At 36.9% G+C, this 16,861-nt stretch overlaps 1 long non-coding RNA gene across 1 annotated transcript; it reads left to right on the forward strand.

Moving 5' to 3' along the window:
- Positions 1-14,870: 14,870 nt before the first annotated feature.
- LOC308318314 lies at positions 14,871-16,512 on the forward strand. The gene is made up of 3 exons (XR_013964345.1): positions 14,871-15,345; positions 15,434-15,456; positions 15,508-16,512. It is a non-coding gene; the product is annotated as an uncharacterized lncRNA (long non-coding RNA).
- Positions 16,513-16,861: the final 349 nt, after the last annotated feature.

Genomic DNA, 16,861 nt, shown 5'->3' on the forward strand with positions numbered 1-16,861 from the left:
ATTTTGAAAAAAAAAGTTAGCCTCGTTTCTCATCATTTTGGACCGTGGGCTATAGCCCATATCGTACGGCATACTATAGCGCGCAGTTTTTCATCATTTTTGAGGATTTGAAAAAAATGACGAAATGACAAAAACGATGGGTTATAGCCCATGTTTTTTGAAATTTTGAAAAAAAAAGTTAGCCTCGTTTTTCATCATTTTGGACCGTGGGCTATAGCCCATATCGTACGGCATACTATAGCGCGCAGTTTTTCATCATTTTTGAGGATTTGAAAAAAATGACGAAATGACAAAAACGATGGGTTATAGCCCATGTTTTTTTAAATTTTGAAAAAAAAAGTTAGCCTCGTTTCTCATCATTTTGGACCCTGGGCTATAGCCCATATCGTACGGCATACTATAGCGCGCAGTTTTTCATCATTTTTGAAGATTTGAAAAAAATGACGAAATGACAAAAACGATGGGTTATAGCCCATGTTTTTTTAAATTTTGAAAAAAAAAGTTAGCCTCGTTTCTCATCATTTTGGACCGTGGGCTATAGCCCATATCGTACGGCATACTATAGCGCGCAGTTTTTCATCATTTTTGAGGATTTGAAAAAAATGACGAAATGACAAAAACGATGGGTTATAGCCCATGTTTTTTGAAATTTTGAAAAAAAAAGTTAGCCTCGTTTCTTATCATTTTGGACCGTGGGCTTTAGCCCATATCGTACGGCATACTATAGCGCGCAGTTTTTCATCATTTTTGAGGATTTGAAAAAAATGACGAAATGACAAAAACGATGGGTTATAGCCCATGTTTTTTGAAATTTTGGAAAAAAAAGTTAGCCTCGTTTCTCATCATTTTGGACCGTGGGCTATAGCCCATATCGTACGGCATACTATAGCGCGCAGTTTTTCATCATTTTTGAGGATTTGAAAAAAATGACGAAATGACAAAAACGATGGGTTATAGCCCATGTTTTTTGAAATTTTGAAAAAAAAAGTTAGCCTCGTTTCTCATCATTTTGGACCGTGGGCTATAGCCCATATCGTACGGCATACTATAGCGCGCAGTTTTTCATCATTTTTGAGGATTTGAAAAAAATGACGAAATTACAAAAACGATGGGTTATAGCCCATGTTTTTTGAAATTTTGAAAAAAAAAGTTAGCCTCGTTTCTCATCATTTTGGACCGTGGGCTATGGCCCATATCGTACGGCATACTATAGCGCGCAGTTTTTCATCATTTTTGAGGATTTGAAAAAAATGACGAAATGACAAAAACGATGGGTTATAGCCCATGTTTTTTGAAATTTTGAAAAAAAAAGTTAGCCTCGTTTCTCATCATTTTGGACCGTGGGCTATAGCCCATATCGTACGGCATACTATAGCGCGCAGTTTTTCATCATTTTTGAGGATTTGAAAAAAATGACGAAATGACAAAAACGATGGGTTATAGCCCATGTTTTTTGAAATTTTGAAAAAAAAAGTTAGCCTCGTTTCTCATCATTTTGGACCGTGGGCTATAGCCCATATCGTACGGCATACTATAGCGCGCAGTTTTTCATCATTTTTTAGGATTTGAAAAAAATGACGAAATGACAAAAACGATGGGTTATAGCCCATGTTTTTTGAAATTTTGGAAAAAAAAGTTAGCCTCTTTTCTCATCATTTTGGACCGTGGGCTATAGCCCATATCGTACGGCATACTATAGCGCGCAGTTTTTCATCATTTTTGAGGATTTGAAAAAAATGACGAAATGACAAAAACGATGGGTTATAGCCCATGTTTTTTGAAATTTTGAAAAAAAAAGTTATCCTCGTTTCTCATCATTTTGGACCGTGGGCTATAGCCCATATCGTACGGCATACTATAGCGCGCAGTTTTTCATCATTTTTTAGGATTTAAAAAAAATGACGAAATGACAAAAACGATGGGTTATAGCCCATGTTTTTTGAAATTTTGAAAAAAAAAGTTAGCCTCGTTTCTCATCATTTTGGACCGTGGGCTATAGCCCATATCGTACGGCATACTATAGCGCGCAGTTTTTCATCATTTTTGAGGATTTGAAAAAAATGACGAAATGCCAAAAACGATGGGTTATAGCCCATGTTTTTTGAAATTTTGAAAAAAAAAGTTAGCCTCGTTTCTCATCATTTTGGACCGTGGGCTATAGCCCATATCGTACGGCATACTATAGCGCGCAGTTTTTCATCATTTTTGAGGATTTGAAAAAAATGACGAAATGACAAAAACGATGGGTTATAGCCCATGTTTTTTGAAAATTTGGAAAAAAAAGTTAGCCTCTTTTCTCATCATTTTGGACCGTGGGCTATAGCCCATATCGTACGGCATACTATAGCGCGCAGTTTTTCATCATTTTTGAGGATTTGAAAAAAATGACGAAATGACAAAAACGATGGGTTATAGCCCATGTTTTTTTAAATTTTGAAAAAAAAAGTTAGCCTCGTTTCTCATCATTTTGGACCGTGGGCTATAGCCCATATCGTACGGCATACTATAGCGCGCAGTTTTTCATCATTTTTGAGGATTTGAAAAAAATGACGAAATGACAAAAACGATGGGTTATAGCCCATGTTTTTTTAAATTTTGAAAAAAAAAGTTAGCCTCGTTTCTCATCATTTTGGACCGTGGGCTATAGCCCATATCGTACGGCATACTATAGCGCGCAGTTTTTCATCATTTTTTAGGATTTGAAAAAAATGACGAAATGACAAAAACGATGGGTTATAGCCCATGTTTTTTGAAATTTTGAAAAAAAAAGTTAGCCTCGTTTCTCATCATTGTGGACCGTGGGCTATAGCCCATATCGTACGGCATACTATAGCGCGCAGTTTTTCATCATTTTTGAGGATTTGAAAAAAATGACGAAATGACAAAAACGATGGGTTATAGCCCATGTTTTTTTAAATTTTGAAAAAAAAAGTTAGCCTCGTTTCTCTTCATTTTGGACCGTGGGCTATAGCCCATATCGTACGGCATACTATAGCGCGCCGTTTTTCATAATTTTTGAGGATTTGAAAAAAATGATGAAATGACAAAAACGATGGGTTATAGCCCATGTTTTTTGAAATTTTGAAAAAAAAAGTTAGCCTTGTTTCTCATCATTTTGGACCGTGGGCTATAGCCCATATCGTACGGCATACTATAGCGCGCAGTTTTTATTCATTTTTGAGGATTTGAAAAAAATGACGAAATGACAAAAACGATGGGTTATAGCCCATGTTTTTTGAAATTTTGAAAAAAAAAGTTAGCCTCGTTTCTCATCATTTTGGTCCGTGGGCTATAGCCCATATCGTACGGCATACTATAGCGCGCAGTTTTTCATCATTTTTTAGGATTTGAAAAAAATGACGAAATGACAAAAACGATGGGTTATAGCCCATGTTTTTTGAAATTTTGAAAAAAAAAGTTAGCCTCGTTTCTCATCATTTTGGACCGTGGGCTATAGCCCATATCGTACGGCATACTATAGCGTGCAGTTTTTCATCATTTTTGAGGATTTGAAAAAAATGACGAAATGACAAAAACGATGGGTTATAGCCCATGTTTTTTGAAATTTTGAAAAAAAAAGTTATCCTCGTTTCTCATCATTTTGGACCGTGGGTTATAGCCCATATCGTACGGCATACTATAGCGCGCAGTTTTTCATCATTTTTGAGGATTTGAAAAAAATGACGAAATGACAAAAACGATGGGTTATAGCCCATGTTTTTTGAAATTTTGAAAAAAAAAGTTATCCTCGTTTCTCATCATTTTGGACCGTGGGCTATAGCCCATATCGTACGGCATACTATAGCGCGCAGTTTTTCATCATTTTTTAGGATTTAAAAAAAATGACGAAATGACAAAAACGATGGGTTATAGCCCATGTTTTTTGAAATTTTGAAAAAAAAAGTTAGCCTCGTTTCTCATCATTTTGGACCGTGGGCTATAGCCCATATCGTACGGCATACTATAGTGCGCAGTTTTTCATCATTTTTGAGGATTTGAAAAAAATGACGAAATGCCAAAAACGATGGGTTATAGCCCATGTTTTTTGAAATTTTGAAAAAAAAAGTTAGCCTCGTTTCTCATCATTTTGGACCGTGGGCTATAGCCCATATCGTACGGCATACTATAGCGCGCAGTTTTTCATCATTTTTGAGGATTTGAAAAAAATGACGAAATGACAAAAACGATGGGTTATAGCCCATGTTTTTTGAAAATTTGGAAAAAAAAGTTAGCCTCTTTTCTCATCATTTTGGACCGTGGGCTATAGCCCATATCGTACGGCATACTATAGCGCGCAGTTTTTCATCATTTTTGAGGATTTGAAAAAAATGACGAAATGACAAAAACGATGGGTTACAGCCCATGTTTTTTTAAATTTTGAAAAAAAAAGTTAGCCTCGTTTCTCATCATTTTGGACCGTGGGCTATAGCCCATATCGTACGGCATACTATAGCGCGCAGTTTTTCATCATTTTTGAGGATTTGAAAAAAATGACGAAATGACAAAAACGATGGGTTATAGCCCATGTTTTTTTAAATTTTGAAAAAAAAAGTTAGCCTCGTTTCTCATCATTTTGGACCGTGGGCTATAGCCCATATCGTACGGCATACTATAGCGCGCAGTTTTTCATCATTTTTTAGGATTTGAAAAAAATGACGAAATGACAAAAACGATGGGTTATAGCCCATGTTTTTTGAAATTTTGAAAAAAAAAGTTAGCCTCGTTTCTCATCATTGTGGACCGTGGGCTATAGCCCATATCGTACGGCATACTATAGCGCGCAGTTTTTCATCATTTTTGAGGATTTGAAAAAAATGACGAAATGACAAAAACGATGGGTTATAGCCCATGTTTTTTGAAATTTTGAAAAAAAAAGTTATCCTCGTTTCTCATCATTTTGGACCGTGGGCTATAGCCCATATCGTACGGCATACTATAGCGCGCAGTTTTTCATCATTTTTGAGGATTTGAAAAAAATGATGAAATGACAAAAACGATGGGTTATAGCCCATGTTTTTTGAAATTTTGAAAAAAAAAGTTAGCCTCGTTTCTCATCATTTTGGACCGTGGGCTATAGCCCATATCGTACGGCATACTATAGCGCGCCGTTTTTCATCATTTTTGAGGATTTGAAAAAAATGATGAAATGACAAAAACGATGGGTTATAGCCCATGTTTTTTGAAATTTTGAAAAAAAAAGTTAGCCTTGTTTCTCATCATTTTGGACCGTGGGCTATAGCCCATATCGTACGGCATACTATAGCGCGCAGTTTTTATTCATTTTTGAGGATTTGAAAAAAATGACGAAATGACAAAAACGATGGGTTATAGCCCATGTTTTTTGAAATTTTGAAAAAAAAAGTTAGCCTCGTTTCTCATCATTTTGGTCCGTGGGCTATAGCCCATATCGTACGGCATACTATAGCGCGCAGTTTTTCATCATTTTTTAGGATTTGAAAAAAATGACGAAATGACAAAAACGATGGGTTATAGCCCATGTTTTTTGAAATTTTGAAAAAAAAAGTTAGCCTCGTTTCTCATCATTTTGGACCGTGGGCTATAGCCCATATCGTACGGCATACTATAGCGTGCAGTTTTTCATCATTTTTGAGGATTTGAAAAAAATGACGAAATGACAAAAACGATGGGTTATAGCCCATGTTTTTTGAAATTTTGAAAAAAAAAGTTAGCCTCGTTTCTCATCATTTTGGACCGTGGGCTATAGCCCATATCGTACGGCATACTATAGCGCGCAGTTTTTCATCATTTTTGAGGATTTGAAAAAAATGACGAAATGACAAAAACGATGGGTTATAGCCCATGTTTTTTGAAATTTTGAAAATAAAAGTTAGCCTCGTTTCTCATCATTTTGGACCGTGGGCTATAGCCCATATCGTACGGCATACTATAGCGCGCAGTTTTTCATCATTTTTTAGGATTTGAAAAAAATGACGAAATGACAAAAACGATGGGTTATAGCCCATGTTTTTTGAAATTTTGAAAAAAAAAGTTAGCCTCGTTTCTCATCATTTTGGACCGTGGGCTATAGCCCATATCGTACGGCATACTATAGCGCGCAGTTTTTCATCATTTTTTAGGATTTGAAAAAAATGACGAAATGACAAAAACGATGGGTTATAGCCCATGTTTTTTGAAATTTTGAAAAAAAAAGTTAGCCTCGTTTCTCATCATTTTGGACCGTGGGCTATAGCCCATATCGTACGGCATACTATAGCGCGCAGTTTTTCATCATTTTTGAGGATTTGAAAAAAATGACGAAATGACAAAAACGATGGGTTATAGCCCATGTTTTTTGAAATTTTGAAAAAAAAGAGTTAGCCTCGTTTCTCATCATTTTGGACCGTGGGCTATAGCCCATATCGTACGGCATACTATAGCGCGCAGTTTTTCATCATTTTTGAGGATTTGAAAAAAATGACGAAATGACAAAAACGATGGGTTATAGCCCATGTTTTTTGAAATTTTGGAAAAAAAAGTTAGCCTCGTTTCTCATCATTTTGGACCGTGGGCTATAGCCCATATCGTACGGCATACTATAGCGCGCAGTTTTTCATCATTTTTGAGGATTTGAAAAAAATGACGAAATGACAAAAACGATGGGTTATAGCCCATGTTTTTTGAAATTTTGGAAAAAAAAGTTAGCCTCGTTTCTCATCATTTTGGACTGTGGGCTATAGCCCATATCGTACGGCATACTATAGCGCGCAGTTTTTCATCATTTTTGAGGATTTGAAAAAAATGACGAAATGACAAAAACGATGGGTTATAGCCCATGTTTTTTGAAATTTTGAAAAAAAAAGTTAGCCTCGTTTCTCATCATTTTGGACCGTGGGCTATAGCCCATATCGTACGGCATACTATAGCGCGCAGTTTTTCATCATTTTTGAGGATTTGAAAAAAATGACGAAATTACAAAATCGATGGGTTATAGCCCATGTTTTTTGAAATTTTGAAAAAAAAAGTTAGCCTCGTTTCTCATCATTTTGGACCGTGGGCTATAGCCCATATCGTACGGCATACTATAGCGCGCAGTTTTTCATCATTTTTGAGGATTTGAAAAAAATGACGAAATGACAAAAACGATGGGTTATAGCCCATGTTTTTTGAAATTTTGAAAAAAAAAGTTAGCCTCGTTTCTCATCATTTTGGACCGTGGGCTATAGCCCATATCGTACGGCATACTATAGCGCGCAGTTTTTCATCATTTTTGAGGATTTGAAAAAAATGACGAAATGACAAAAACGATGGGTTATAGCCCATGTTTTTTGAAATTTTGAAAAAAAAAGTTAGCCTCGTTTCTCATCATTTTGGACCGTGGGCTATAGCCCATATTGTACGGCATACTATAGCGCGCAGTTTTTCATCATTTTTGAGGATTTGAAAAAAATGACGAAATGACAAAAACGATGGGTTATAGCCCATGTTTTTTGAAATTTTGAAAAAAAAAGTTAGCCTCGTTTCTCATCATTTTGGACCGTGGGCTATAGCCCATATCGTACGGCATACTATAGCGCGCAGTTTTTCATCATTTTTTAGGATTTGAAAAAAATTACGAAATGACAAAAACGATGGGTTATAGCCCATGTTTTTTTAAATTTTGGAAAAAAAAGTTAGCCTCGTTTCTCATCATTTTGGACCGTGGGCTATAGCCCATATCGTACGGCATACTATAGCGCGCAGTTTTTCATCATTTTTGAGGATTTGAAAAAAATGACGAAATGACAAAAACGATGGGTTATAGCCCATGTTTTTTGAAATTTTGAAAAAAAAAGTTAGCCTCGTTTCTCATCATTTTGGACCGTGGGCTATAGCCCATATCGTACGGCATACTATAGCGCGCAGTTTTTCATCATTTTTTAGGATTTGAAAAAAATGACGAAATGACAAAAACGATGGGTTATAGCCCATGTTTTTTGAAATTTTGAAAAAAAAAGTTAGCCTCGTTTCTCATCATTTTGGACCGTGGGCTATAGCCCATATCGTACGGCATACTATAGCGCGCAGTTTTTCATCATTTTTGAGGATTTGAAAAAAATGACGAAATGACAAAAACGATGGGTTATAGCCCATGTTTTTTGAAATTTTGAAAAAAAAAGTTAGCCTCGTTTCTCATCATTTTGGACCGTGGGCTATAGCCCATATCGTACGGCATAATCATTTTTGAGGATTTGAAAAAAATGACGAAATGACAAAAACGATGGGTTATAGCCCATGTTTTTTGAAATTTTGAAAAAAAAAGTTAGCCTCGTTTCTCATCATTTTGGACCGTGGGCTATAGCCCATATCGTACGGCATACTATAGCGCGCAGTTTTTCATAATTTTTTAGGATTTGAAAAAAATGACGAAATGACAAAAACGATGGGTTATAGCCCATGTTTTTTGAAATTTTGAAAAAAAAAGTTAGCCTCGTTTCTCATCATTTTGGACCGTGGGCTATAGCCCATATCGTACGGCATACTATAGCGCGCAGTTTTTCATCATTTTTGAGGATTTGAAAAAAATGACGAAATGACAAAAACGATGGGTTATAGCCCATGTTTTTTGAAATTTTGAAAAAAAAAGTTAGCCTCGTTTCTCATCATTTTGGACCGTGGGCTATAGCCCATATCGTACGGCATACTATAGCGCGCAGTTTTTCATCATTTTTTAGGATTTGAAAAAAATGACGAAATGACAAAAACGATGGGTTATAGCTCATGTTTTTTGAAATTTTGAAAAAAAAAGTTAGCCTCGTTTCTCATCATTTTGGACCGTGGGCTATAGCCCATATCGTACGGCATACTATAGCGCGCAGTTTTTCATCATTTTTGAGGATTTGAAAAAAATGACGAAATGACAAAAACGATGGGTTATAGCCCATGTTTTTTGAAATTTTGAAAAAAAAAGTTAGCCTCGTTTCTCATCATTTTGGACCGTGGGCTATAGCCCATATCGTACGGCATACTATAGCGCGCAGTTTTTCATCATTTTTTAGGATTTGAAAAAAATGACGAAATGACAAAAACGATGGGTTATAGCCCATGTTTTTTGAAATTTTGGAAAAAAAAGTTAGCCTCGTTTCTCATCATTTTGGACCGTGGGCTATAGCCCATATCGTACGGCATACTATAGCGCGCAGTTTTTCATCATTTTTGAGGATTTGAAAAAAATGACGAAATGACAAAAACGATGGGTTATAGCCCATGTTTTTTGAAATTTTGAAAAAAAAAGTTAGCCTCGTTTCTCATCATTTTGGACCGTGGGCTATAGCCCATATCGTACGGCATACTATAGCGCGCAGTTTTTCATCATTTTTGAGGATTTGAAAAAAATGACGAAATGACAAAAACGATGGGTTATAGCCCATGTTTTTTGAAATTTTGAAAAAAAAAGTTAGCCTCGTTTCTCATCATTTTGGACCATGGGCTATAGCCCATATCGTACGGCATACTATAGCGCGCAGTTTTTCATCATTTTTTAGGATTTGAAAAAAATGACGAAATGACAAAAACGATGGGTTATAGCCCATGTTTTTTGAAATTTTGAAAAAAAAAGTTAGCCTCGTTTCTCATCATTTTGGACCGTGGGCTATAGCCCATATCGTACGGCATACTATAGCGCGCAGTTTTTCATCATTTTTGAGGATTTGAAAAAAATGACGAAATGACAAAAACGATGGGTTATAGCCCATGTTTTTTGAAATTTTGAAAAAAAAAGTTAGCCTCGTTTCTCATCATTTTGGACCGTGGGCTATAGCCCATATCGTACGGCATACTATAGCGCGCAGTTTTTCATCATTTTTGAGGATTTGAAAAAAATGATGAAATGACAAAAACGATGGGTTATAGCCCATGTTTTTTGAAAATTTGGAAAAAAAAGTTAGCCTCTTTTCTCATCATTTTGGACCGTGGGCTATAGCCCATATCGTACGGCATACTATAGCGCGCAGTTTTTCATCATTTTTGAGGATTTGAAAAAAATGACGAAATGACAAAAACGATGGGTTATAGCCCATGTTTTTTTAAATTTTGAAAAAAAAAGTTAGCCTCGTTTCTCATCATTTTGGACCGTGGGCTATAGCCCATATCGTACGGCATACTATAGCGCGCAGTTTTTCATCATTTTTGAGGATTTGAAAAAAATGACGAAATGACAAAAACGATGGGTTATAGCCCATGTTTTTTGAAATTTTGAAAAAAAAAGTTAGCCTCGTTTCTCATCATTTTGGACCGTGGGCTATAGCCCATATCGTACGGCATACTATAGCGCGCAGTTTTTCATCATTTTTTAGGATTTGAAAAAAATGACGAAATGACAAAAACGATGGGTTATAGCCCATGTTTTTTGAAATTTTGAAAAAAAAAGTTAGCCTCGTTTCTCATCATTTTGGACCGTGGGCTATAGCCCATATCGTACGGCATACTATAGCGCGCAGTTTTTCATCATTTTTGAGGATTTGAAAAAAATGACGAAATGACAAAAACGATGGGTTATAGCCCATGTTTTTTGAAATTTTGAAAAAAAAAGTTATCCTCGTTTCTCATCATTTTGGACCGTGGGCTATAGCCCATATCGTACGGCATACTATAGCGCGCAGTTTTTCATCATTTTTGAGGATTTGAAAAAAATGATGAAATGACAAAAACGATGGGTTATAGCCCATGTTTTTTGAAATTTTGAAAAAAAAAGTTAGCCTCGTTTCTCATCATTTTGGACCGTGGGCTATAGCCCATATCGTACGGCATACTATAGCGCGCCGTTTTTCATCATTTTTGAGGATTTGAAAAAAAATGACGAAATGACAAAAACGATGGGTTATAGCCCATGTTTTTTTAAATTTTGAAAAAAAAAAGTTAGCCTTGTTTCTCATCATTTTGGACCGTGGGCTATAGCCCATATCGTACGGCATACTATAGCGCGCAGTTTTTCATCATTTTTGAGGATTTGAAAAAAATGACGAAATGACAAAAACGATGGGTTATAGCCCATGTTTTTTGAAATTTTGAAAAAAAAAGTTAGCCTCGTTTCTCATCATTTTGGTCCGTGGGCTATAGCCCATATCGTACGGCATACTATAGCGCGCAGTTTTTCATCATTTTTTAGGATTTGAAAAAAATGACGAAATGACAAAAACGATGGGTTATAGCCCATGTTTTTTGAAATTTTGAAAAAAAAAGTTAGCCTCGTTTCTCATCATTTTGGACCGTGGGCTATAGCCCATATCGTACGGCATACTATAGCGTGCAGTTTTTCATCATTTTTGAGGATTTGAAAAAAATGACGAAATGACAAAAACGATGGGTTATAGCCCATGTTTTTTGAAATTTTGAAAAAAAAAGTTAGCCTCGTTTCTCATCATTTTGGACCGTGGGCTATAGCCCATATCGTACGGCATACTATAGCGCGCAGTTTTTCATCAATTTTTAGGATTTGAAAAAAATGACGAAATGACAAAAACGATGGGTTATAGCCCATGTTTTTTGAAATTTTGAAAAAAAAAGTTAGCCTCGTTTCTCATCATTTTGGACCGTGGGCTATAGCCCATATCGTACGGCATACTATAGCGCGCAGTTTTTCATCATTTTTTAGGATTTGAAAAAATGACGAAATGACAAAAACGATGGGTTATAGCCCATGTTTTTTGAAATTTTGAAAAAAAAAGTTAGCCTCGTTTCTCATCATTTTGGACCGTGGGCTATAGCCCATATCGTACGGCATACTATAGCGCGCAGTTTTTCATCATTTTTGAGGATTTGAAAAAAATGACGAAATGACAAAAACGATGGGTTATAGCCCATGTTTTTTGAAATTTTGAAAAAAAAAGTTAGCCTCGTTTCTCATCATTTTGGACCGTGGGCTATAGCCCATATCGTACGGCATACTATAGCGCGCAGTTTTTCATCATTTTTGAGGATTTGAAAAAAATGACGAAATGACAAAAACGATGGGTTATAGCCCATGTTTTTTGAAATTTTGGAAAAAAAAGTTAGCCTCGTTTCTCATCATTTTGGACCGTGGGCTATAGCCCATATCGTACGGCATACTATAGCGCGCAGTTTTTCATCATTTTTGAGGATTTGAAAAAAATGACGAAATGACAAAAACGATGGGTTATAGCCCATGTTTTTTTAAATTTTGAAAAAAAAAGTTAGCCTCGTTTCTCATCATTTTGGACCGTGGGCTATAGCCCATATCGTACGGCATACTATAGCGCGCAGTTTTTCATCATTTTTGAGGATTTGAAAAAAATGACGAAATGACAAAAACGATGGGTTATAGCCCATGTTTTTCGAAATTTTGAAAAAAAAAGTTAGCCTCGTTTCTCATCATTTTGGACCGTGGGCTATAGCCCATATCGTACGGCATACTATAGCGCGCAGTTTTTCATCATTTTTTAGGATTGAAAAAAATGACGAAATGACAAAAACGATGGGTTATAGCCCATGTTTTTTGAAATTTTGAAAAAAAAAGTTAGCCTCGTTTCTCATCATTTTGGACCGTGGGCTATAGCCCATATCGTACGGCATACTATAGCGCGCAGTTTTTCATCATTTTTGAGGATTTGAAAAAAATGACGAAATGACAAAAACGATGGGTTATAGCCCATGTTTTTTGAAATTTTGAAAAAAAAAGTTAGCCTCGTTTCTCATCATTTTGGACCGTGGGCTATAGCCCATATCGTACGGCATACTATAGCGCGCAGTTTTTCATCAATTTTTAGGATTTGAAAAAAATGACGAAATGACAAAAACGATGGGTTATAGCCCATGTTTTTTGAAATTTTGAAAAAAAAAGTTAGCCTCGTTTCTCATCATTTTGGACCGTGGGCTATAGCCCATATCGTACGGCATACTATAGCGCGCAGTTTTTCATCATTTTTTAGGATTTGAAAAAATGACGAAATGACAAAAACGATGGGTTATAGCCCATGTTTTTTGAAATTTTGAAAAAAAAAGTTAGCCTCGTTTCTCATCATTTTGGACCGTGGGCTATAGCCCATATCGTACGGCATACTATAGCGCGCAGTTTTTCATCATTTTTGAGGATTTGAAAAAAATGACGAAATGACAAAAACGATGGGTTATAGCCCATGTTTTTTGAAATTTTGAAAAAAAAAGTTAGCCTCGTTTCTCATCATTTTGGACCGTGGGCTATAGCCCATATCGTACGGCATACTATAGCGCGCAGTTTTTCATCATTTTTGAGGATTTGAAAAAAATGACGAAATGACAAAAACGATGGGTTATAGCCCATGTTTTTTGAAATTTTGGAAAAAAAAGTTAGCCTCGTTTCTCATCATTTTGGACCGTGGGCTATAGCCCATATCGTACGGCATACTATAGCGCGCAGTTTTTCATCATTTTTGAGGATTTGAAAAAAATGACGAAATGACAAAAACGATGGGTTATAGCCCATGTTTTTTTAAATTTTGAAAAAAAAAGTTAGCCTCGTTTCTCATCATTTTGGACCGTGGGCTATAGCCCATATCGTACGGCATACTATAGCGCGCAGTTTTTCATCATTTTTGAGGATTTGAAAAAAATGACGAAATGACAAAAACGATGGGTTATAGCCCATGTTTTTCGAAATTTTGAAAAAAAAAGTTAGCCTCGTTTCTCATCATTTTGGACCGTGGGCTATAGCCCATATCGTACGGCATACTATAGCGCGCAGTTTTTCATCATTTTTTAGGATTGAAAAAAATGACGAAATGACAAAAACGATGGGTTATAGCCCATGTTTTTTGAAATTTTGAAAAAAAAAGTTAGCCTCGTTTCTCATCATTTTGGACCGTGGGCTATAGCCCATATCGTACGGCATACTATAGCGTGCAGTTTTTCATCATTTTTGAGGATTTGAAAAAAATGACGAAATGACAAAAACGATGGGTTATAGCCCATGTTTTTTGAAATTTTGAAAAAAAAAGTTAGCCTCGTTTCTCATCATTTTGGACCGTGGGCTATAGCCCATATCGTACGGCATACTATAGCGCGCAGTTTTTCATCATTTTTGAGGATTTGAAAAAAAATGACGAAATGACAAAAACGATGGGTTATAGCCCATGTTTTTTGAAATTTTGAAAAAAAAAAGTTAGCCTCGTTTCTCATCATTTTGGACCGTGGGCTATAGCCCATATCGTACGGCATACTATAGCGCGCAGTTTTTCATCATTTTTGAGGATTTGAAAAAAATGACGAAATGACAAAAACGATGGGTTATAGCCCATGTTTTTTTAAATTTTGAAAAAAAAAGTTATCCTCGTTTCTCATCATTTTGGACCGTGGGCTATAGCCCATATCGTACGGCATACTATAGCGCGCCGTTTTTCATAATTTTTGAGGATTTGAAAAAAATGACGAAATGACAAAAACGATGGGTTATAGCCCATGTTTTTTGAAATTTTGAAAAAAAAAGTTATCCTCGTTTCTCATCATTTTGGACCGTGGGCTATAGCCCATATCGTACGGCATACTATAGCGCGCCGTTTTTTAAGCTTTTAAAGGATTTGAAAAAAAAAAAAAAATGAAAGAAAATTCCAAAGCACTATATTAGAAGGTCCTGGGTTCGATTCCCGCTCGGGACGCTGTGGGTGCTGGCGGCGTGTTTCCTCCTCCGCGTCATCAGTGCCCATACCCGAAGGCGGGGTTGGCGAAAGGGCCTTTCTGTGTGGAGTTTGCATGTTCTCCCCGTGTAGCCTAGGGTAGGTACAAAAAACATGCAGTAAGTATGGTTACTAAACTAAAATCGTGAAAATGCGGCATATATATATATTGTTTCAGGTCTAAATGGGTTAAGTTGCTCGACATAAGACCGGCTGCTAAAATGGAAAATTGTTGTTCAAATGTGATTCCAAGAGACCGTTGTGATTTGTTCAAACATCTTAACATTTTTATTAAGCAAATAACATTATAAATAAAAAAGTGCATAGAAAAATTAAACAGGTTTAGAAATATGTATACAATTATTTACAAACTCAGGCCTTTTATTTGTACAAGGTAACAAAGACACATATTTAAAGTTCACACGTATTTTCTCATTTTTATGCCTTTTACAACTTTTTTATACTTTAAAATAACCCCACTATATATATAATATAATATATATATATTTAACATACAGCTTTCTGAACAGGATTCTGGGAGAGAAGATGGTCACATGGTGTAGGCTAACACTAGTGTTTTACATCCTTCATTACATACACACGCACGCACGCGCTAACACACACATACACACGGACAGGCTAACACACGCACACAGGACAGTACAGCCTGCAACATACTTAGTTGTATAACAGAGCTGAAACCAGGTGAGTGAAACCAGGTATAACGCAGAGCTGAAACCAGGTGAGTGAAACCAGGTATAACGCAGAGCTGAAACCAGGTGAGTGAAACCAGGTGTAACGCGGAGCTGAAACCAGGTGAGTGAAACCAGGTGTAACGCAGAGCTGAAACCAGGTGAGTGAAACCAGGTGTAACGCAGAGCTGAAACCAGGTGAGTGAAACCAGGTGTAACGCAGAGCTGAAACCAGGTGAGTGAAACCAGGTATAACGCAGAGCTGAAACCAGGTGAGTGAAACCAGGTAAAACGCAGAGCTGAAACCAGGTGAGTGAAAGGGTTCTTTCTTAACTATTCTCTCTGTTTTTGCATTTATAGGATTATTTATTTATTCCCCGAACATTCTGAGGTAGACTCATTGACCAGGAAGTGGGAACTCATTGACCAGGAAGTGGGAGTGACTCTGTTCTCTCTCTCTCTCGTTTTAATTGGATAAGCATGACGATGATGATTGATTGATTGATTGATTGACACGTGTCAATAATACCGGGGCTTACGTCCACTCCATTGGACGAGAAGGGAGGAGGGTGGGCGGGAGTACTAAGCTCTGTGATCACGTTGATTGGACGAGAAGGGAGGAGGGTGGGCGGGAGTACTAAGCTCTGCGTTGATTGGCCAACGACTAGATTTCTTTAGGGAGGAGAGACCATGGCGTGTTGGAGCTCCTCCAGCAGGGGGAGCTGTGGATAATAACGACAAAGATGAAAGAGGAACAAAAAGAAAAATGATAAAATAAAATAAAACTATATATAAAAAAAGACCTGCTTTAGAGTAACGTCTCAAATAAAGGCTTACATTTACAAACAAACGACTCAAAAAATAGGATTCAAGTAAAAAGAGTGAAAATAAGGAAATCGAGTGTAAACAAAAAAAATTACATAAAAATAACAGGTGTGTGTGTGTGGGGGGGGCGTCTCCCAAATATATTAAACCGTCACCATTTTGTACAAAATAATAATAATACTACTAATATTATTATTATAACAAGAACTTCCAAACAACGTTTTGCAGAAACATGAATAAATACAAACTACGCCTGGATCTGGTGTGATTAGAACTACTATGTGTTTCACATGAACGATCAGCGTTCCTTTATATGAACGATCAGCGTTCCTTCATCCTTTTAGTTTAAAATCAACGCTAATCAACGACTCCCACAGTGTGAGCGACGACCTCGTTCGCTAAATGAGAACCCCCCCCCCCGCCCCGCTAGACTCCCAGCGCAGAGGGACCCCCGAGGAATCTAGCCGTTTGGGAGAAGTTTCGGTTTATTCTGTTAGCACGTTAGCAGTGCCATTAGCAGTGCGGTTAGCATGTTAGCACTGCGATCTCCCCCCCCCCCCCCCCCCCCGACGTGAGTCGAGTTTCAGGGAACGATTCGGGAGAAATGTCAAGACGAACTATTTGGACTTGGGTTTTTGTTTTTGTAAATGGTGGAACCCTCCTACAGCAAACAGGAGGAGAACCGGCATTTTTCTTGTGTTTTCGTGTTGCTAGGACAGTAAAAAATAAAACACAAAGTTG

Source organism: Protomyctophum bolini (assembly GCF_963924005.1).
Source record: "Protomyctophum bolini genome assembly, chromosome: 7".
Taxonomy (NCBI): Eukaryota; Metazoa; Chordata; class Actinopteri; order Myctophiformes; family Myctophidae; genus Protomyctophum; species Protomyctophum bolini.